Raw genomic sequence first — 22421 nt, forward strand, 5'->3', positions numbered from 1 at the left:
TCGGTACACTTCCGGACATCGAGACTGTCTCCAGAGGGCGCACGCGCCCGCACGTGCACAGTCTTAAAGGGCCAGTGCGCGCATATTGCAGGAAGTCTGCAATCTAGCCCAGGATGCCCTGGGCTATAAAAAGGCTCTGCCCTCTTGCTCTTTGCCAGAGCGTTGTTTGTTACCCGAAGTTTGTCGTGCTAATGGTCTCCCAGTGTCTTCCAGTTTCCAAGTGTACCTTGTTCCTGTATCCCGTATCCTGTGTCTGTGTTACCCAGTTCTAGGGCCGTGCTGTTGCTGTGTTGTGCTGCGGTCTACGCCTGTTTTGCTACGCCTCATCTGACATCTTCCCACCGCCTGGTCCCAGACGTGCCTACCTTGCTACTGTCAACGTTGCCTCAGTTATCCTCACTGAACTATTGAACTCTGTACTTTACCCGTTTGGCCAGCTGCCATCCCGCTACGCGGTACGGCCCAGTGGGTCCACACCCCGCATCGTGACAGTGGGACTTCCACATAACAGACTTTTATGATATACATAACTGTGCAAAAGTTTTAGGTAGTTGTGGAAAAATGCTGCAAATTAAGAATGCTTTCAAAACTAGAAGTGTTAATAGTTTTTTTTTTATCAAAAAACAAAATGCAAAGTGAATAATCAGAAGAGAAATCAAAATCAAATCAATATGGGGTGTGACCACCCTTTGCCTTCAAAACAGCATCAATTCTTCTAGGTACACAGTTTTTGAAGGAACTCGGCAGGGAGGTTGATTCAAACATCTTGGAAAACTAACCACAGATCTTCTTTGGATGTAGGCTTCCTCAAAACCTTCTGTCTCTTCATGTAACCCAAGGCAGACTTTATGATGTTGAGATCAGGGCTCTGTGGGGACCATATCATAATTTCCAAGTCTCCTTTTTCTTCTTTACGCTGAAGATAGTTCTTAATGACATTGGCTGTATGTTTAGGGTTGTTGTCCTGCTGCAGAATACATTTGGAGCCAATCAGACGCCTCTCTGATGGTATTGCGTGATGGATAAGTATCTGCCTATATTTCTCAGTATTGAGGACACCATTAATCCTGACCAAATCCCCAACTCCATTTGCTGAAATGCAGCCCCAAACTTGCAAGGAACCTCCACCATGCTTCACTGTTGCCTGCAGACACTCATTATTGTACCGTTCTCCAGCCTTTCAGCAAAAAAACTGCCTTCTGTTACAGCCAAATATTAAAACTTTTGACTCATCAGTCCAGAGCACCTGCTGCCATTTTTCTGCACCCCAGTTCCTATGTTTTTGTGCATAGTTGAGTATTTTGGTCTTGTTTCCACGTTGAAAGTATTACTTTTTGGCCGCAATTCTTCCATGATGACCACTTCTGCCCAGACTTCTCCGAACAGTAGATGGGTGTACCTGGGTCCCACTGTTTTTTTTGCCAGTTCTGAGCTGATGCTATTGCTGGACATCTTCCAATTTCGAAGGGAAGTAAGCATGATATGTCTTTGATCTGCTGCACTGTTTCTTTGGCCAACCACTGTGTCTACAGTCCTAAACGTTACTCATTTCTCATGTGCTTCTTCAAAAGAGCTTGAACAGCACATCTTGAAACCCCAGTCTGCTTTGAAATCTTTGCCTGGGAGAGACCTTGCTGATGCCGTATAACTACCTTGTGTCTCGTTTCTGTGCTTAGTTTTGCCATGGTGGACCTGTGATATGAAACAGCCTTTCACAACCTCACTTTTGCAGCAGAGATTGGCTGTACCTCACCCTCACCCAATTTTAAACCTCCTACACAGCTGTTTCTATTACAGTAAATGACTGTGTTTCAATCTACATGAGAATGATGATCATTATCACCTGTTTGGTATAATTGGTTAGTCATACTCCTGACTATAAGCCTACAAAATCCATGACTTTGTGCAAGTGTACCTAGAAGAATTTATACTGTTTGGCGGCAAAGGGTGCTCACACAAAAATATTGATTTGATTTCGTTTTTTATTGTGTTCATTCACTTTGTATTTTGTTAATTGATAAAAAAACAAAACTATTTACACTTCTATTTTTGAAAGCATTCTTACTTTTCAGCATTTTTTCACAACTGCCGAAAACTTTTGCACAGTACTACATTTAGTCAATGTGCAATAAAACTCTGTTGTAGAAAAACAACCTTTAAAATCCATTTAGAGTCTAAAAATCGGATGACTGTATGCATAAAGCAACCTCTAACACATGAGTCTCCCCCCTATGAACTAAAATAATATAACAACCGACACTTAATTCCCTTTTAAAGTGGGGTTGACCCGGGGGTCGGCCACAGCTTTATTAATACAATAAAATGTAAATAACATATTTACAAAATATATCAACACTAAATGACCTTAACAGAGTTCAATAAACAACCTGTATGCCTGCCTAACCAAGGACATGTAGGTAAATCCCCTTCTACTACCGCCCGCTGTGACGATCAATACCATAATACAAAATATCCCAACAAGACACCATTGTGCCCAGAACAAACCAGTAAACAACTCATTGACCACGATGTGGAATACCTCTTTCTCTTTTTTTTTTTTTCTTTTTTTTACACTCTTTCCTGCACACAGAACAGCACCTCCTGTTCCTTTCCCATTTACCACGTATGGCCGTTTTCCACTTTTTTATTTTTTTATTTATTTATTTATTAATAATTAATTAATTAATTAATTTATTTTTTTGAACCAACATCTTCCAAATAAGGGCTTATTCAGACGAATGTTGCGTTTTTGCGCGCGCAAATAACGCGGCGTTTTGCGTGCGCAAAAACCACTTGACAGCTCCGTGTGTCATCCATGTATGATGCGCGGCTGCGTGATTTTCGCGCAGCCGCCATCATAGAGATGAGTCTAGTCAACGTCAGTCACTGTCCAGGGTGCTGAAAGAGTTAACTGATCGGCAGTTAACTCTTTCAGCACCCTCGACAGTGAATGCCGATCACAATATCGAGAAACCTGTTAAAAAAAAAGAAAAAGTTCGTACTTACCGAGAACTTCCCTCCCGGCCGTTGCCTTGGTGACGCGTCCTTGGTGACGCGCCTCTCTTGACATCTGGCCCCACCTCCCTGGATGACGCCGCAGTCCATGTGACCGCTGCAGCCTGTGCTTGGCCTGTGATTGGCTGGAGCTGTCACTTGGACTGAATAGTCATCCCGGGAGGTCAGACTGGAGGAAGAAGCCGGGAGTTATCGGTAAGTCAGAACTTCTTTTTTTTTTTATACGTTCATGTATATTGGGATCGGAAGTCACTGTCCAGGGTGCTGAAACAGTTTAACTCTTTCAGCACCATGGACAGTGACTATCTCCTGGCGTCGCGTACCGGAAATTTTTTTGCCGGGTTCGGCCAAAACGAGTACGGCCGAACCCGGTGAAGTTCGGTTCGGTTGTCCGGGTTCACTCATCTCAAAGACACTCCGTTTGGATGTTTGTAAACAGAAAAGCACGTGGTGCTTTTCTGTTTACATTCATCCTTTTGACAGCTGGTGCGCAAAACAGGCAGTTCGCACGGAAGTGCTTCCGTGCGGCCTGCGTGGTTTTCACGCACCCATTGACTTCAATGGGTGCGTGATGCGTGAAATACACGGAGATATTGACCATGTCGCGCTTTTTGCGCAGCGGACAAACGCTGCGCAAAAAGCACAGACTGTCTGTACTGCCCCATAGACTTGTATTGGTCTGTGCGTGGCGCGTAAAAACCACGCGGCCCGCACGGACCCAATACACGTTCGTGTGAATCCACCCTAACAGTAAAGTTTGAGGCCTCTTTCTTCTTTTTTTAAAAAAAATAAATAAAATATACACACATTCCACCACCCACCAACCGACGCATACCTTTAATATATACACACATAAGGGAGGGAGGGAAAAATCCTGGAAAGAGGCCGCACACCAGGTAAGCAGCCCCTATATCTCTTCCTACTTTCCCCTAAGCCCACCCCTTCTCCTCCCCTAATGCCCCCTACATAACTCTGACTCCCCCCACGTACCGAGGAGAGGGGAGGGAGACTATTAACCCCTTACTTACCCCTTCGCCGCAACATTCCCTGGCTCAGCGGCTATATGCCTGTGAGCCTCCATGACATTTTTTTAGGTAATGTAATTGCTGCCATTATTAGTCTTTACCTTTAGAGATCCAGAATCAAAACAACTCGATAACAGCAGAATGCAATATTAAGCCTTTAATGACACGGCCAATTTTATTTTTTTCATTTTCGTTTTTTCCTCCCAAAAGCCATAACTTTTTTAATTTTTGTCGACATAGGGACATAGCCGTATAAGGGCTTGTTTTTTGTGGGACAAGTTGTAGTTTTTCATGGCACCATTTAATGTACCATATAATGTACTGGGAAACCGAAAAATAATTATTTGTGGGGTGAAAAGGGCATTTTTTGGGGTTTCGTTTTCACGGCATTCATCGTGTGGTAAAAACTACATGTTCACTTTGTTCTATCGGTTGACTAAACAGGTTAAGTAACATTATATTGTCATATTTCAGACATTTATAGATACCAGCTATGTTAGCTTTTTTAATAACATTACTTTGGGGAAAAAAAATGGGAAACATTTTTGGTATATAAAAAAAAAACTAGGGGATTTGAACTAGCAATAATGGCCGACCTTAGGGGTGTGCGACCTGTGCCTTTGCACAGGCCGCATCACTTCAGCAGGTGGAAGGGGGCGCTGCGCTGGTTCCCTTCCCCTGCTTGTTTCAGAAGCGCCCGGGTCCGGCGACTCAGTAGTTGCCTTTCCGCCCGGGCACTTCTTCACTCAGTAGCGTTGCTATCGCTGTAGCAGCCATAGTGGCTGCTAGCGGCGACAACGGGCATGAGGGCGCCCGCGCCGGGCCCCTCCATGGGCGGCAGCGCCGCTAACAGCCACTTCGGCTGCTACAGCGGTAGTGACGGCACTATAGCAGAGCAGGGAGATATCTGCCTGCTCTGCTATCTAATAGTGAAGGAGCGGAATCCCCGTGTGTCCGGGGATTCCGTTCCTGGAGCGCTCCGCTTGATGTCTTTGTCCACATATGGACAGTTACATCAGGGAAAACTCCTGAAGCGGAATCCCCGTCCACAGCGTTGCAGACTCTGTAACCGGGGATTCTACTTCAGGAGAGGCCAATGACATCACTGTCCATAAATGGACAGACGACAGGAGCTTCTCCTGGAGTGGAATCCCCGGTCACAGCGTCGGCAATGCTGTGGACGGGGATTCCGCTTCACGAGTTGCCCCTAATGTCACTGTCCATATATGGACAGAGACATCAAGTGGAGCGCTCCAGGAGCGGAATCCCCGGCCACACTGGGATTCCGCTCCTTCAGGGAGCTAGAGTGGCGCTATCTACAGGAAGGGGGGTACTATCTACAAGGGAGCTCTGTGGCACTACCTACATGGGGCTGTGGGCTGTGTGGCACTACCAACAAGGGGGCTGTGGGCTGTGTGGCACTAGCAAGGGGGTTGTGTGGCGCTATCTACAAGGGGGCTGTGTGGCGCTGTCTACAAGGGGGTTGTGTGGCACTATCTACAAGGGGCTGTGTGGCGCTATCTCCAAGGGTGCTGTGTGGCGCTATCTACAAGGGGGCTGTGTGGCGCTATCTACAAGGGGGCTTTGTGGCGCTATCTACAAGGGGGCTGTGTGGCGCTATCTACAAGGGGGCTTTGTTGCGCTATCTACAAGGCGGCTGTGTGGCACTACCTACAAGGTGCTGTGTGGCACTACCTACAAGGGGCTGTGTGGCACCATCTACAGGGGGAATCTGTGAGTGGTGGGCTGATGGTCTTTTTACTGTGAGTGGGGGGCTGATGGTCATTTTACTGTGAGTGGCGGGCTGATGGTTATTTTACTGTGAGTGGCGGGCTGATGGTCATTTTACTGTGTGTGGGGGCTAATGGTCATTTTACTGTGAGTGGGGGGCTGATGGTCATTTTACTGTGAGTGGCTGGCTGATGGTCATTTCACTGTGAGTGGTGGGCTGATGGTTATTTTACTGTGACTGGGGAGCTGATGGTCATTTTACTGTGAGTGGAGGGCTGATGGTCATTTTACTGTGAGTGGGGGGCTGATTGTCTTCAAGTGGTTGCCACCTCTGACCTCCAATTGAAATGAATGGGAGCCAGAAAATAACTGTGTCGCCTGTTTGGACCATTTTTTCCTGCGCCTTTTGCATTGGCTTTAACGGCTTAAGAAAAAACGCATAAAAAACCAACACTGTCAATTCCTGAAGGAATTTTAAGGCAGATTTTTTTTGCCTTACAAAAAACACTGTGTGAACATACCCTATGAGTGTAGTGCTTGTTTTTAGCCGTTTTCTGTCTTTCTCTAAACAATTTTTGGTAGGGGTGCCCTGAAGGAATTTTATTTTTCCAGTGCTGCCTCAAGTCCGAAAAGGTTGGAAAACTCTGTACTAGGCTACAAGATCACACCGGCGTACGTAAGGATCCTGTTGTGGAGCAGCTCAGTTCGTCGTGGGAACGGGGCCTAGGCAAGTACAATTTTTGTTTTTGTTTGGGGGCACGATCTACAAGGAGGAGGTGGGGGATTATGGCACTGTCCACAAGGAGGCTGTATGGCAAAATCTACAGGGGGCACTATACTGTATGGGGGCCACTATGCGGACATTATACTGTGTAGGGGTACTACAGGGGGAATAATATTGTGGGCACAATTAGAGGTCAAAATAATGTGTCTTTGAAGGGGTTGTAATATATTATATTATTAAATATTATTATTATACTGTATGGGGGCACTAAAGGGGCATTATACTTTTTTGTGGGGCATTTTGTTTTTCAATGATGGGGGTGGGGCACCGAAAGATCATTTCGCACGGGGCGCCATCTATGCTTAGGCCGGCCCTGCCAGCAATCATTGGTTTGCTTGCACTATATACTGCAATACTAATGTATTGCAATATATGGCGATTTTGACAGGCTCCTATTAAACCCTGCCCGGTGTACAAAGATGGCTGGCTGACCTAAGGGCCTTCATTAGGCGCCCAGGCTGCCATCACGAACATCGGCACCCTGCGATCCGCAATTACAGGGGGCTGATGGCACGACAGAGGAGGCCACCCTCCTCATTCTAACGGCTTAGATGCTGCGGCCTAAGGGGTTAAACGGATGAATCAAAGTGATCTTTGATTCCGCCTCCTGCAGCGAGGTGTTGGCTGTATAACACAGCCAACACACGCTAAGTATGGAGCGCGCTCATACTTCCCTTTAAAGGCTACCACGTACATCTAGGTGGCATGTCGTTAAGGAGTTGAACCTAAGGGGTTGCAGTCAATAGCGACCATAGCATCTAAGTGGTCAGACAGAGGGTCCCTGGGTGCCGATGGGTTGTCATCTTAGACCTTAAAAAGGTGTTCCCACTAAGAACATTTATTACCAATTCACAGGATAGGTGACAATTGTATGGTCCCTGGCCCCTCGTTCCTCCTCACTACTCAATTGCAGATAGGAAGATTCTAAAGGCCTATATAGCCAACTCGAAAAAATACATGCAGGACATAAATCTCCAACAAGAATAAAATCAATAATTATTGATTACTTATTAAAAAAGAGTTGGACAACAACACAAATATATAAAAATTGTCATGAGACACACAAACATAAGATTAGATGCAAAGAACTAGGTGGTCTCCCTGCATACATAGCTGACACCAAAAAATTAACAACACATATATGGTGAAAAAAAACCACAGTTGTAAAGTAATAAAAGTATAAGTAAATGGACACGATGCTGTTCATGATCCTAAGGGTATGTTCACACACTGAGTCAAAAACGTCTGAAGGGAAAACAGCTCCTGATTTTAAGACGTTTTTTTAAGACACTCGCGATTTTCGCAGTGTTTTTCGCAGCGTTTTTACGGCTGTTTTTGGAGCTGTTTTCCATAGAGTCAATGAAAAACGGCTCCAAAAACGTCCCAAGGAGTGTCCTGCACTTCTTTTGACAAGCCGTCATTTTAGGCGCCGTATTTTGACAGCGAACCGTAAAATAATGGCTCGTGGGAACAGAACATCGTAAAACCCATGGAAAGCAAAACGCCCAAATTATGTCTGAAAACACTGCGTGTGAACATACCCTCATAGTGTAGTATCGCCCAAAATGGAAGTGATAATAGGAATTTTTAAGAATGATTCAGAATGGAGCAGCAATTACTCATGTGCCCTGCCGCTCTATTCAATGTCTATGGGGCCAATGGAGAAAGCTGAGTACAGCAATCATACATTTATCACCTATCCCATGGACAGATGATCAATGTACTTTTAGGATAGAGCTAGCAGGCAAAATGCACTGCAAAACAGATGTGCTGCAGTGTGTAACACAATCAATCGCATGTTCAATTCCCCTGGTGGCTCTAAAAAAAAAGTTTAATAACATTTAAAAAAACAATATACATTTATTATGTAAAACAATATCAACAATAAAAAGATAAACATAATCAGTATCTTCGTGACCGTAGAACTGAACGATTAAAATATCATGTTATTTATCCCAAGCGGTGAATAGCGTAAAAAAAAATAATGACAGAATTGCTGTTTTTTTTGGTCAACTTGACTCAAAATCGTGAACAAAAAGTCATATGTAGCCCGAAATGGTACCAATAAAAACTACCTCATATAGCTTTACCCACATAAAAAATCTAAAAGTTATGGGTCTCAGAGTATGGCGACACAATATATATATATATATATATATATATATATATATATATTTTTTTTTTTAAAACTGTTTATTTTGAATAAGTAATACACCATATAAATTTAATTTTGATGTATTCATACTGACCCTCAGAATAACATAAACATGTTATTTTTAAAGCACAGTGAAGGTAGTAAAAACAAAACCCAAAAAACAATAGTAAAAGTGCAGTGTATTTCTATTCCACCCCACAAATAAATGATTTAAAGATTTTCAATACATTATACAGTATGGTACATTAAATGGTGCCATTAATTAATCGAACTCGTCCCACAAAAAAAATATGGAAAAATAAAAATATAATGGCTCTTGGAAAACGGGGATGAAAAAACAAAAATTAAAAAATGAAAACTGGCTACAGCGCCAAGGGATTAAAAGTAAAGATAAGCAAATTTCCTGAAACTCGCTTCGGGTGCGATTCAGTCGAATCATCTGTCCGACTGGCTTTGGTCCAAAAAAATTCGACATGAATCCCAAGTCTCCGATTGCCCTGAAAACTCATGTCTGACTCTCTGATGTTTTCAAGGACTGTATCCATCCCCTTTCAAGCTCTTAATGCCAAGCCAGTATTAGTAATGTCAAAGTGACAGCAACATATATGGGTAGAGGGAGGGAAAACCACAGTGCATTTCATGTAGGCTGAGCGCAAGGCATTATGGGGAAGCCCGCCCGAGGTCATGTGATCCTTTTACTAATCTATAAAATGGTCGGTGGCGTTCACATGTAGCAGCCATCTTGTCGAGGTTAGTGCATCACAAACACCAAAAGTTTCTAAATTCGCCAAGTCTGAAATTTTGGGGAAATTGGGTCCAAATTTGATTTGTGTAGAATTGATTCTCCCATTTTAATTAAAAGTTAATCTTATTTTACCACTACATATTTTCTTAAAGATAAACTCTTTGGAAAACCAGTTTCCCATTAGTTTTTAGGGAGTCTTTCAGACTTCCTAATGAATCTTTTTTTAGCTGTTCTGTTTGCTAAAAGATGCCTATGTTTCTTAGGACCATTGCTTAGGACTTGGGCAAGCCTAGGTTGTGACTTCAACAGATCTACTTGACTTCGTGGAGTTCCAGCAGTGTCACTCACATTCAGTAGAAGAGCTGGTGGGTCATAGGATTTTAGATCCCGGTTGTCAAAGAGAAGAAGATAGGCATGAGTATAGGCATGAGTATAGGTTCTGATTGGTGGATAGAGGGGATCTATAAACTAGATTTGAGAGATCTACCAATTGTGGCTCTTGGTCCTGAGGGACCGCTGTCATCCATTGACATGAAAGGGTGTCAAATCATTTCAATTGTCGTTTTTTATTTCTCCATAATAAAAAGATATGTCCATACTAGATAACCTTTACGTTTCCCGGAAACTAAAGTGATTACAGTAAGTTAACTGATATCTTAAGAAGGTTTTCTGTAACAAATACACAGTTGTGTTTTTATAAAGAGTTCAAACCAAAGACACTCACATAACTAAAGTCTTAAACTGTCATTTAGCATACACTGCATGAACAAAGAAATGAAAGAAACTGAATAAATATAATGTTCCTCACTCAATTTAAATGCTGTCAAAGACGTGTCAAAGAGAAAAAAATTCAGAGTGAATCTTCCTAAGTGCCGGAATTGAAATATTCACCGTTCTTCACTTAGCACAGGTCAATGCCGTCTCAGTGATGCTGTTTACACAATAGTGATAATATAAAGCAATGTCAATAATAACTTCATGAATTTCTGATGTGCCCTCTGTGACATGTTTTATATGTAGAACATGTCAGTAAGAGACTAAATAGCTTTGCTTGAATAAACATTTATAACAAGTCAAGGCAGCGTGCATGTACAAGAGAAGAAAAATGATACATTTTCCCTTTGAGTTAAGCCATTCCTCTATGACTGAATAGATAAAATAATGATCCCAAAGTCAGCTTAAAGAAAAACTGAAGTTATAATAAATCCTTTACTTGCAGGTGCCAGTGAGGTCATTGTCAAATGTAACTGAAAAATGTCACATCTCTATAATTTCATAACTTTGCATGTTTTACAGACTTTTAGCAAAAATCAAAAACATTATTTAAACAAAGAAATATCTACATTCTATTATAAAGTCTTAGGGCAGATTCACACGAACGTTGCGTTTTTGCGCGCGCAAACAACGCGGCGTTTTGCGAGCGCAAAAAACATTTGACAGCTGCGTGTGTCATGCGTGTCTGATGCGCGGCTGCGTGATTTTCGCGCAGCCGGCATCATAGAGATGAGGCTTGTCAACGCCCGTCACTGTCCAAGGTGCTGAAAGAGCTAAATCTTTCAGCACCCTCGACAGTGAATGCCGAACACAACAGCGAAAAACCTGTAAAAAAAAAAGATAAAGTTCCTACTTACCGAGAACTTCCCGGCCGTTGCCTTGGTGACGCGTCCTTGGTGACGCGTCCTTGGTGACGCGCCTCTCTTGACATCGGGCCCCACCTCCCTGGATGACGCGGCAGTCCAAGTGACCGCTGCAGCCTGTGATTGGCTGCAGCCTGTGCTTGGCCTGTGATTGGCTGGAGCTGTCACTTGAACTGAAGTGTCATCCCGGGAGGTCGGACTGCAGGAAGGAGACAGGAGTAATCGGTAAGTTAGAACTTCGTTTTTTTTTACAGGTTCATGTATTTTGGGATCGCAAGTCACTGTCCATGGTGCTGAAACAGTTTAACTCTTTCAGCACCATGCACAGTGAATGTCTCCCGACGTCGCGGACCGGAATTTTTTTTGCCGGGTTCGGCCAAAACGAGTTTGGCCGAACCCGGTGAAGTTAGCTTCGGTTGTCGGGGTTCACTCCGTTTGGATGCTTGGAAACAGAAAAGCACGTGGTGCTTTTCTGTTTCCATTCATCCTTTTGACAGCTCGTGCGCTGTTCGCACGGAAGTGCTTCCGTGCGACCTGCCTGGTTTTCACGCACCCATTGACTTCAATGGGTGCATGATGCGTGAAATACGCAGAGTTATTGAACCTGTCGCGTATTTTGCGCAGCGAACAAACGCTGCGCAAAATACACGGACTGTGTGTACTGCCCCATAGACTTCTATAGGGCATTGCGTGCCGCGCGAAAACCACGCGCCCTACACGCTGCCAAATCACGCTCGTGTGAATCCCCCCTTAGTGTATTGCTGCGGATTGATTGCTCCTTTAACAAAACACTGGCTGACTAGCTTGCTGGTTGAATTTGTATGGCTACAAATTGTTAAACATTTGTAAAAAAATATATATATATGTCTATCTATCTATCTATCTATCTATCTATCTATCTATCTATCTATCTATCTATCTATCTATCTATCTCATATCTATCTATCTCCTATCTATCTATCTATCTAATATCTATCTATCTATCTATCTCATATCTATCTATCTATCTATCTATCTATCCAGGGGTGAACCTAGCCCCTCTGCTGCCTGAGGCGAACTATAAAAAGGCGCCCCCCCCTCCCAATCTATCGGAGTTTTCTCATTACAACCTTTACACATCAAACACGCAATATATAAAAAAACATTAAATAGGAAAACATTTGTTGTTTATTTGTAAAGTGCTGTTTAATGTATAGAAAAGATTTAAAGAACTCTTTTTACTATATTACTTTAGTATCATAGATCAACAACGCAGCATTAACACTGAAAATGGTTTAACATCTTCTATGCCCCCTTTTTATTACCTAATTGACTTATGATTTTTAACCGAGTTCAGTGGCCCGGCGTGGTCGGCATGATGCAGTGACATCATCGTGCCGGGCAGTTGACGTCATCAGCGTGCTCCCGATCTCTTGTAGGCCTCAGGCCTAAACCAGGCTGTGGCCTACAAGAGCAGGGGTTTCTATTGTGGCAAATAAATTATTTTTTTTACATTTTATACTGCTAACTTTTTTTTGGTAGGTTCCGCTGGACCGTTTGGACTACGTCGTAGATTCATTGGACTACTTCAATGATCTACTTAAAAAAAAAAAAAATTGTGAAAGAGGGTTGCATGGGGGAGTTTTGATTTCAATAAAAAAAAATTCTTATGTCTGTTTTTTTTTAATACTTTATTATGGCCTTAGTAATGGCTGCTGTCTGATTGACAGCGTTCAATTACTAAGGCCTCATGCACACGACCGTAAAAACACCCGTTATTGCTGGTCGTAATTACGACCCGCAATAACGGGCTCATAGACTTCTGTTACCCACGGGTACCTTCCCGTTTTCTCACGGGAAGGTGCCCGTGCCGTTAAAAAAATAGAACATGTTCTATTTTTCTATTTTACGGGCCGTGCTGCTATACTTTATAATGACAGCACGGCTCGCAAAAGCGGCCGGCTGCCCGCGGCCGGCCGTGCCCGCCCGTGCTCGTAATTACGAGTCGTAATTACGAGCACGATCGTGTGCATGAAGCCTAAGGCTGGGGCTTAGCATTAGCCAGTAAAAAGGCTATCACTAACCCCTATTATTACCCCTGTTCCCACTGCCGCCAGGGATACCGGGAAGAGTCGAGTACGATTCAGTACCTGGCCATCTGAAACGACTGTTAGGCCGCAGGCTGGTATTATCAGGCTGGGAAGGGCCAAAAAAGTGGCCCTTCCCACCCTGGGAATGCTAGGCTGCAGCTGCTTTATTGTATCTGGCTGGTTATGAAAAATTGGGGAAACCCCTCGTCATTTTTTAAAAATAAATTGAAAAAAAAATTACGTGAGATCCCCTCCATTTTTCATAGCCAGCCAGATACAATAAAGCAGCAGCAGCAGCCTAGCATCACCAGGGTGGGAAGGGCCATGGTTTTTGTCCCTTCCTAGCCTGATAGTACCAGCCTGCGGCCACCCAAGTACCCTTCACTTCAGATGGTCGGGTGCTGGATCGTACCCAGCTCTTCCCGGTACTCCTGGTGGCGGTGGGTACCGGGGTAATAATAGGGGTTAGTGCTAGCCTTATTACTGGCTAACACTAAGCCCCTTCTTAGTAATGGACGCTCTCGATCAGACAGCAGCCATTACTAAGGCGGTAATGAAGTATTAAAAAACAGAGACATAAAGTAATTTATTTTATTGAAATGACAACTCTTCCACACAATCCACTTTAACCATTTTATTTAAAAAAAAAAAGAAAAAAAGCTTACATCAGCGAAGTATTCCAACGAATCTACGACGTAGTCCAAATGGTCCAGCGGAACCTGCAAAACAAAAATTAGCAGTATGAAAAATAAAAATAAAGTTGGCTGCCCCCACAGACATGTGAATAAATAGCTACCTTCAGGAACAATTAGAAATAATTAGAAAAATTAGGCCCATAAAATAAAACATATCAAATAAAAAAAAAAAAATTATAACACCTTTCGTTTAAAGAGAACCTTTCACCTCCCCACACATGTACAGCTGAGTGCAGCATGTAATGGGGAGGGCCGCACAAACTCTGGGGCACTTTACATATTTTTCCTAGCCTCCTTCGTTATTTAGATATCGGTGCTGTAATATTTGGTGCCCGATATTTAAATAACCCCGTGAACTGTCAATGGGGAGGTAATTGGCAAGGGGGCGTGTAACATCGCTGTGACACTGTCCAATCAGCTACAGACAGTTTCAGAGCAAGAGCTGGACAGAGAGCGCGTGCGCAGCTCCGTCACCACTAAGGAACAGAAGAAGAGTGTGAATTCTTCTTCTTCTGTTTCATGGCATCGGAGCTGTGCGCGCACGCACGCTCTCACTCTTTAGCTCTCGGCAGACAAGGACGACAAGACTGATCTCTCACCTGAGATCACAGTCTTGTACTTGCCTGCCGAGAGCTGAAGAGTGAGAGCGTGCGTGCGCACATGCTCTCCTTTCTCCAGCTCTTGCTGTTGACATTGTCCGTAGCTGATTGGACAGTGTCACAGCGATGTTACACGCCCCCTTGCCAATTACCGCCCCATTGGCAGTTCATGGGGTTATTTAAATATCGGCGCCAAACATTACGGCACCGATATCTAAGTAAGGAAAGAGGGTAGGAAAAAAAAATGTAAAGTGCCCCAGAGTTTGTGCAGCCCTGACCATTACATGCTGCACTCAAATGCAAATCTGTGGGCAGGTGAAAGATTCTCTTTAAAGTGAAACAACTTTTTTAAAAACTTTTGACATGTCAGAAGTTTTGATCAGTGGGGTCCGAACACTGAGACCCCCACTAGTCGCTAAAACGAAGCAACAGAAGTGCTCGGATGAGCGGTGTGCCGCTTCAATTCTGTTTGGCTTTCCTTGGAGCAGTGTACGGGCTCAATAGAAAGTCTAGGAGTCCGTACACCGCTCACTCGGCTGAAAGTCGATCATAAATGAAGCGGCATATCGCTCACCCGAGCACTTCTGCTGCTTCGTTTTAGCAATAGGTGGGGGCCTCAGTGCTCGGTCCCCCACCGATGAAAACTTCGGACATGTCCCTATGATATATAAAGCTAGGTAAAATAGAAAAGGAACACGGCGCCACAAAAGGACAATTCAGGATCTGATAGAGTAATGAGAAAATGGTCGGTGCGACAATTACGCTCACCTCGGGTGGTGGACACCAAAGGGTGTCAACAAGGCTTGGGAAGCTGCAGCCAGGTCCACATCACAGCCAAACGAAGTTTGCTGTCAACTTGTAGTACGATTTGAGAGTAGGAAAAACGGGACCACCGGCGCTGCTTTTATCATAGGAAATACACAACCAACGTGGTAGGTAATGTGTATAGAGTTTTATTGTTAACAGGCTACGCGTTTCGACGTCGAACTGACGTCTTCCTCAGGCCAATACAGACTGTGCGGTTCCTGCCTTATTTATACATCAGGGCGAGGAAAAAGACCGCCAGATACAACGGGTCAAAGGTCACATAAAAAACAAAATAAAGAAACAGTAATGTGAATTTAAAAGACAAATACGCGTATAGTGATTCAATGTAAAAGAACGGAATTAGCAAAATGTTTAAAAGATATTTTACATATTAGGGATATATGCTGTCTGAGTTAAAATGACAGGTCGATACGGGGTTTTCAAAGAGATTTTTTAAAAACAAAGTATTAACTTTTATTTGTGTGTATGACTGTAGATAAATGGACAGTCATATAATTAGTTATGTATAAGTTTTTATGTGTTTTGACTAATGTTAACAAAAGATCAATAGTAGCCAACGCACTGCTGAATCAGAGCGTCCTTGGTTACTGAAAGTCAAAAAATAAACGGAAGCCATGGGGGACCAAAAGACTTGCGATGGACCGCATATTGGACCGCATGGGGACACGGATCTCAGCGGTAAGAAATCGGAAGGGGACCACGGCACCGGAACCGGTGAGTGGCAGAGAATCGTGATATAGGGACATTGGTTCTTTTAAATTAATAGAGACCTCCTTCTCCTTGAGGATATAATTGCCACACTTATCACAGTGGGTAGATGGTTATTTTTTAAAAAACACTTAAAAGAAATGAACATCATAAAAGTTGAAAGAAGGGCCTGGATTTATATCGATACGAATTGGATTTTGTATACCAATAATATATACATTTATAAAGATTTATAAAAGGACCGAAAATGTGAATAGGGTAAGAGACCTTATGTTATAGAGGGAACCTTGTATATGGGAAGGGGGGTTACAGCCCATTAGTATTAATGAATAAGGGTACCCTAATTAGTATTGCCATCAAGAACGTCAAGGGGTAAGTAGCTGAGGATACACTTATACTTATGATTTTATTTTCTATTTTATTGTTTTTGCTTTTATTCTAATGATGACTCCGTAAGGTCATTCAGACCATTTGGATGTAGGGTTTCCAATTTGAAAATCCAAAAGTTCTCCCTCTGCTTGAGCTTAATGAATCTATTGGGTAGGTCCGCTGGTATCTGTTCGATTGGGGTAACCTTAATGTCAGAAAAATTGCAATTATGTTTATACATACAATGGCGGGACACACTTTGTTTTAAAAAAAACCCTCGTGACATTAAACCTGTGGTTATTAATTCGGTTCCTTAAAGTTTGTGTGGTTCGGCCCACATATTGGAGGTTGCAAGTGCACTGAAGTAAATAAATAACATAGGAGCTGCCGCAATTTAAAAAATCTTTTATCATGAATTTTTCCCCTGTTTTTATGGAGTGATATTCCCTGCATTTGTTTGAAATATTGTTACAGCATAGGCACCTGTTTTGGTCGCATCTAAAGGAACCTTTCAAGGACGCTCTGACTCAGCAGTTCGTTGGCTACTATTGATCTTTTGTTAACATTAGTCAAAACACATAAAAACTTATACATAACTAATTATATGACTGTCCATTTATCTACAGTCATACACACAAATAAAAGTTAATACTTTGTTTTTAAAAAATCTCTTTGAAAACCCCGTATCGACCTGTCATTTTAACTCAGACAGCATATATCCCTAATATGTAAAATATCTTTTAAACATTTTGCTAATTCCGTTCTTTTACATTGAATCACTATACGCGTATTTGTCTTTTAAATTCACATTACTGTTTCTTTATTTTGTTTTTTATGTGACCTTTGACCCGTTGTATCTGGCGGTCTTTTTCCTCGCCCTGATGTATAAATAAGGCAGGAACCGCACAGTCTGTATTGGCCTGAGGAAGACGTCAGTTCGACGTCGAAACGCGTAGCCTGTTAACAATAAAACTCTATACACATTACCTACCACGTTGGTTGTGTATTTCCTATGATCATAGCAGCGCCGGTGGTCCCGTTTTTCCTACTCTCAAATCGTACTATGATATATAAAGATATCTATTACTGCGATTGGTGCAAGTTTTAATTACTTTTTATTGAAAATGATTTGTACTTTTTGAGATACAGCTGCTTTGTATCCTGTATAAAGAGCAGCTGTATATAGCGCTGAGACCTGAATCAATTAGGTCGCCTATTACCGATCACATCTAAGTTATGAACTTAGATGTGATTGGTAACAGCTCGATCCTGCAGGACCCGCTGACCTGACGGATACAGGATACAGCGCTATATACATTATATATTTATTTTAATTAGCGGGGGCAGGTTTATGGGGAAGGATTAGGGCCTGTTCACATCAGCGTTGGCGTTCCGTGGGAGGTTTCCGTCGGGTGAACCCCGCAACGGAAAGTCAAACTGAAACCACAGCTTCCGTTTCAGTCACCATTGAAATCAATGGTGACGGAAACATTGCTAATGGTTTCTGTTCGTCACCATTCCGGCAGGTTTCCGTTTTTGTGACGGAATCAATAGCGCAGTCGACTGCGCTAATGGTGACGGAAACGGAAGCTGTGGTTTCAGTTTGACTTTCCGTTGCGGGGTTACCTCCGACGGAACCCCAGAACGGAAAGCCAACGCTGATGTGAACAGGCCCTAAGGCTTCTTTCACACTAGCATTAATATACGTTTACCTCTCTTCCGTCAGAGGAAGAGAGGATCAATACGTTAAACGGAAAGCAACGGCTCCATTAGAATTACCATTGCTTTCAATGGTATTTCTTTTGTATCAGTTGCTTTCCGTTTGCCTCCGTTCGCTAAGTTTCCGTTTTTTTTAAAGGAAACAAAAGTGAAGTCTGCAGAACTTTTATTTCCGTTCAAAAGAACGGAAACCTAGCGAATGGAGATAAACGGAAAGCAACTGATACAAAAGAATTACCATTGAAAGCAATGGTAATTCTAATGGAGCCGTTGCTTTCCATTTAACGTATTGATCCTCTCTTCCTCTGACGGAAGAGAGGTAAGTGTATATTAATGCTAGTGTGAACAAAGCCCAATACAAGTAAGATATCAATAAATAAATTAATTTAAAAAACAAACCCAGCTGGGATTTGAACCAGCAACCTTCATGTGTAAGGCAGACAAGCTAACCACTACACTATAGAAAGCTTCAGTCAATGCCTGTGAAACTGTAGTACTTGAGGGTTTATTGAATGACAGGCACTATTAGTCTCTCCTGTCTCTCTGCTGCATGTGGGTGGTGACTGGTCAGAGACTGACAGTCAGACTGGCTGCCGCAGCTGCTGCATGCAGTGTTCACTGTGAGTGACTGTGAGACTCACCAGTCTCTGCCCTGATTGTAGCTTTCCCACGCTAATTAAGCACAGGAAAGCTACAAAGCCAGGAGTATACTGCAGGGGGGGGGGGGTGTCGTTTTACTGACAGCAGAGGGCTCTATAGGGGGGAATCATCCCCCCACCATAGAGCCCTGACTAGTTACTATACTGGAAGGTTAGGGGGGTCTGAGCATCTGACTGACTGCTCTAAAGTGGGGGCAGAATCCCCCCTATAGAGCTCTCTGCAGTAAGTCAGACAGTCAGACGCTCAGACCCTCCCCCACCCACACTAATCGTTCCATTATAGTGATGTGAGGGCTCTATGGGGTGGATTATTCCAGCCCCATAGAGCCCTCTGCTGTCGGTAAAATGCCCCCCCTTGCAGTATACTCACGTCCCGGTCCCAGCAAGGCAGGCACTTACCTCGTGGTGCTGGTGCTGCTCGTCGCTCCTCCTGCAGACTTGCTCCTCTCTGGCTGCATGTGCTGTGTGCAGCGTCAGAGAGGAGGAGGAGTATTACAGACGTTCGGCGCGTCTGCATGGCCCCTCCCCCCGGTCCAGTCCCGGGCTGAAAATGCCGCCCCCCCCCCCCCCCCCCGTTTGGGTAGGTGGTGCCGCCCGAGGCCGTCGGCTCACCTGGCCTCATGGCAGGTTCGGCACTGTATCTATCTATCTATCTATCTATCATCTATCTATCTATCTCATATCTATCTATCTATCTATCTATCTTTCTATCTATCTATCTATCTATCTATCTCATATCTATCTATCTATCTATCTATCATCTATCTATCTATCTATCTATCATCTACACCGTGTTCCAAATTATTATGCACATTGGATTTAAAGGGAATGTGTTGCCAGAAAAACATGTTTGTTTTTTTTTAATTAAACATTTAGTGTGTGGGTGATTAAACATTGTTCAAATTTTTTTTATTTTTTTCACGAGTCAGGAAATATTATAAATTAATTCTAATTTATAATATTTCCCATTTCTGGTCACTAGATGGAGCTATTCCCAAAATTGCAGCATTGCAACATTGGGTGAAAAGCCCTCGCTCTAGTGAGCTCTCAGCATCCCCCCCTCCTTTATCCTGGCTAGTGCCGGGATAAACGAGGGGTTTGAACGGTGTAACCTCCTACACTGTGTGTCGCCATTTTTTGAGCTAACACACAGTGTAGTAGGTTTACATACAGTAGTAAACACACACAAACACGGAACATACATTGAAATCTCTTACCTGCTCCTGCCGCCGCAGCTCCCTCCGGCCCGTCCGCTCCGTCTGCTGCCGCTGGTCCAAGTGCACAAGTCCGGAAGCCGCGACCGGAAGTAGTAATATTACTGTCCGGCCGCGACTTCCGGTCCACAGGAAAATGGCGCCGGACGGCGCCAATTTCAAATTGGACTGTGTGGGAGCGGCGCATGCGCAGTTCCCACACAGACGCCGTACACACAAGTGAATGGGACGGGAGCCATTTCGCTATGGGACTGTGGCTGCCGTATTCCATGTCTGTATGTGTCGTTAATCGACACATACAGAAATGGAACAAAAAATGGCAGCCCCCATAGGGAAGAAAAAGTGTAAAATAAGAAAAAGTAAAACACAAACACACAAATAAATATAAACGTTTTTAATAAAGCACTAACATCTTTAACATATAAAAACATAATTTGTGATGACACATTTAATTATTAGTTTTTCAATTAAACTCATGGATGGTATTGTGTCTTAGGGCTCTTTGGATTGTAATCCATGTCAGACACCTGTGATAATTAGTTTTCCAGGTGTGCCCAATCAAAGGAAAACTACTTAAGAAGGACGTTCCACATTATTAACCCTTTCATGCCAACAATCTGTACATAAACGTCCTTTTCGCACATACCCCGTGCTGCCAGGACGTGTATATACAGATCTCTGTTCCAGCCGGCATAGCGCTGTAAAAAGCGCTCAGACGCTGGCTGTGTCAGTGTCTGCGGTTCCCCAGCAACCTTTTGGTTCGGCTGTCAGAGAATATGATAACCGATATTAACCGCTTCCTGGCCGCCCACAGTAAATTCACGTCGGCGCTTGCCGGGCTCTGTGCAGCGCCGATGTGAATTCACAGTGGGTGTTAAAAGCGCGATCCGGGTGTCTCAGAGTAGTGCTGACACCCAGATCGCGCTGTCAACCCCTGCCTCTGGTCCCGGAGACATGACCGGGACCTGATTGGTTCAGGTCCCGATCCGCAGGGAAAGTTTGTTGTAGCAACAAACTGGAAAGTTTGTTGCTACAACAGACTTTCCCGAGGACCGATTGTGGGTGCTGCCGTCGGTTGCATGGCAAAATCAGAAGCCATACAACAGCCTCCGGTCTGCCATTCACGGAAGCCTATGAGGACCAGCTGGTCCTCATAGGCTTCCTGTCAGTGTGACTCTCAGCGTCACACTGACAGTTTATAACATGTTACACTATCTAGGTAGTGTAATGTATTATAGCAGCCATCAGTGCTGCAGGTCTTCAAGTAGAACAAGTAAAATAAAAAGTAATAAAAAATGTTTTATAAAAGTATAAAAATAAGTTATAAGTTACAAAAACAAAAAATGCTTTTTTTTCCTATAATAAGTCTCTTATTATAGGAAAAAAAATAAAACGTTAAAAAAGTACACATATTTGGTATCACCGCGTTCGTAACGACCCCAACTATAAAATTCTAATATTATTTTTCCCGCACGGTGAACACCACAAAAAATGAATTAAAAAACAATACTTGCATCACTATTTTTTTTGGTCATCAACCCTCACAAAATATAGAATAAAAAGTGATCAAAAATTTGCATGTACCCCAAAATAATACCAATAAAAACTACAACCCATCCAGCAAAAAACAAACCCTTACACAGCTTTTTTGACTGAAAAATAAAAAAAATTATGGCTCTCAGAATATGGTGACACAGAAAATAAATAATTTTATAGAAAAGTGATTTTATTGCGCAAACGCCACAAAATATAAAAAAAACTATATACATATGGTATCACCGTAATCGCACCGACCTGCAGAATAAAGTAAAATGTCATTTATAGCGCACAGTGATTACTGTAAAAAAAAGGACAAAAACGATTGTCAAAATGTATGTTTTTTTTGTCACTTTGCTTGCCAAAAAATCGAATAAAAAGTGATTAAAAAATCACATGTACCCTAAAATGGTACCAATGAAAACTACAGATTGTAACGTAACAAATAAGCCCTCGCACGGCTCCGGTGGGGAAAAAAATAAAAAAAAGTTCTGGCACTCAGAATATAGCGACAGAAATTGTGCAGAGTGTCCAAAAGCGGATAAGATCGGGCACCATTTATCAGTGCGACACCGGCCACACATCTATGAATTATTATTTATTTACTACATTATTATACCCTCTTATTATGCCCTGATGTACTCCGCACAGATTACATATGCTCTCACATTATAAACTGAAATACCAGCAAAACCCCAAACAGAACTATGAGGCTGGGTTCACACGACCTATTTTCAGACGTAAACGAGGCGTATTATGCCTCGTTTTACGTCTGAAAATAGGGCTACAATACGTCGGCAAACATCTGCCCATTCATTTAAATGGGTTTGCCGACGTACTGTGCAGACGACCTCTCATTTACGCGTCGTCGTTTGACTGCTGTCAAACAACGACGCGTAAAAATACAGCCTCGTCAAAAGAAGTGCAGGACAC

At 43.0% G+C, this 22421-nt stretch overlaps 1 long non-coding RNA gene across 1 annotated transcript in view; it reads right to left on the reverse strand.

Moving 5' to 3' along the window:
* The window catches only part of LOC142742381 (uncharacterized), a 130006-nt gene extending 110817 nt beyond the window's left edge, over positions 1 to 19189 (reverse strand). Inside the window, exons 1-2 of the long non-coding RNA XR_012881366.1 lie at positions 19138 to 19189; positions 13827 to 13880 (exon numbers count right to left, since the gene is read on the reverse strand). This is a non-coding gene — a long non-coding RNA (uncharacterized LOC142742381). The remainder of the gene's footprint in view (positions 1 to 13826; positions 13881 to 19137) is intronic.
* Between the last annotated feature and the right edge of the window lie 3232 nt (positions 19190 to 22421).

This window comes from Rhinoderma darwinii, chromosome 1 (assembly GCF_050947455.1).
Source record: "Rhinoderma darwinii isolate aRhiDar2 chromosome 1, aRhiDar2.hap1, whole genome shotgun sequence".
Taxonomy (NCBI): domain Eukaryota; kingdom Metazoa; phylum Chordata; class Amphibia; order Anura; family Rhinodermatidae; genus Rhinoderma; species Rhinoderma darwinii.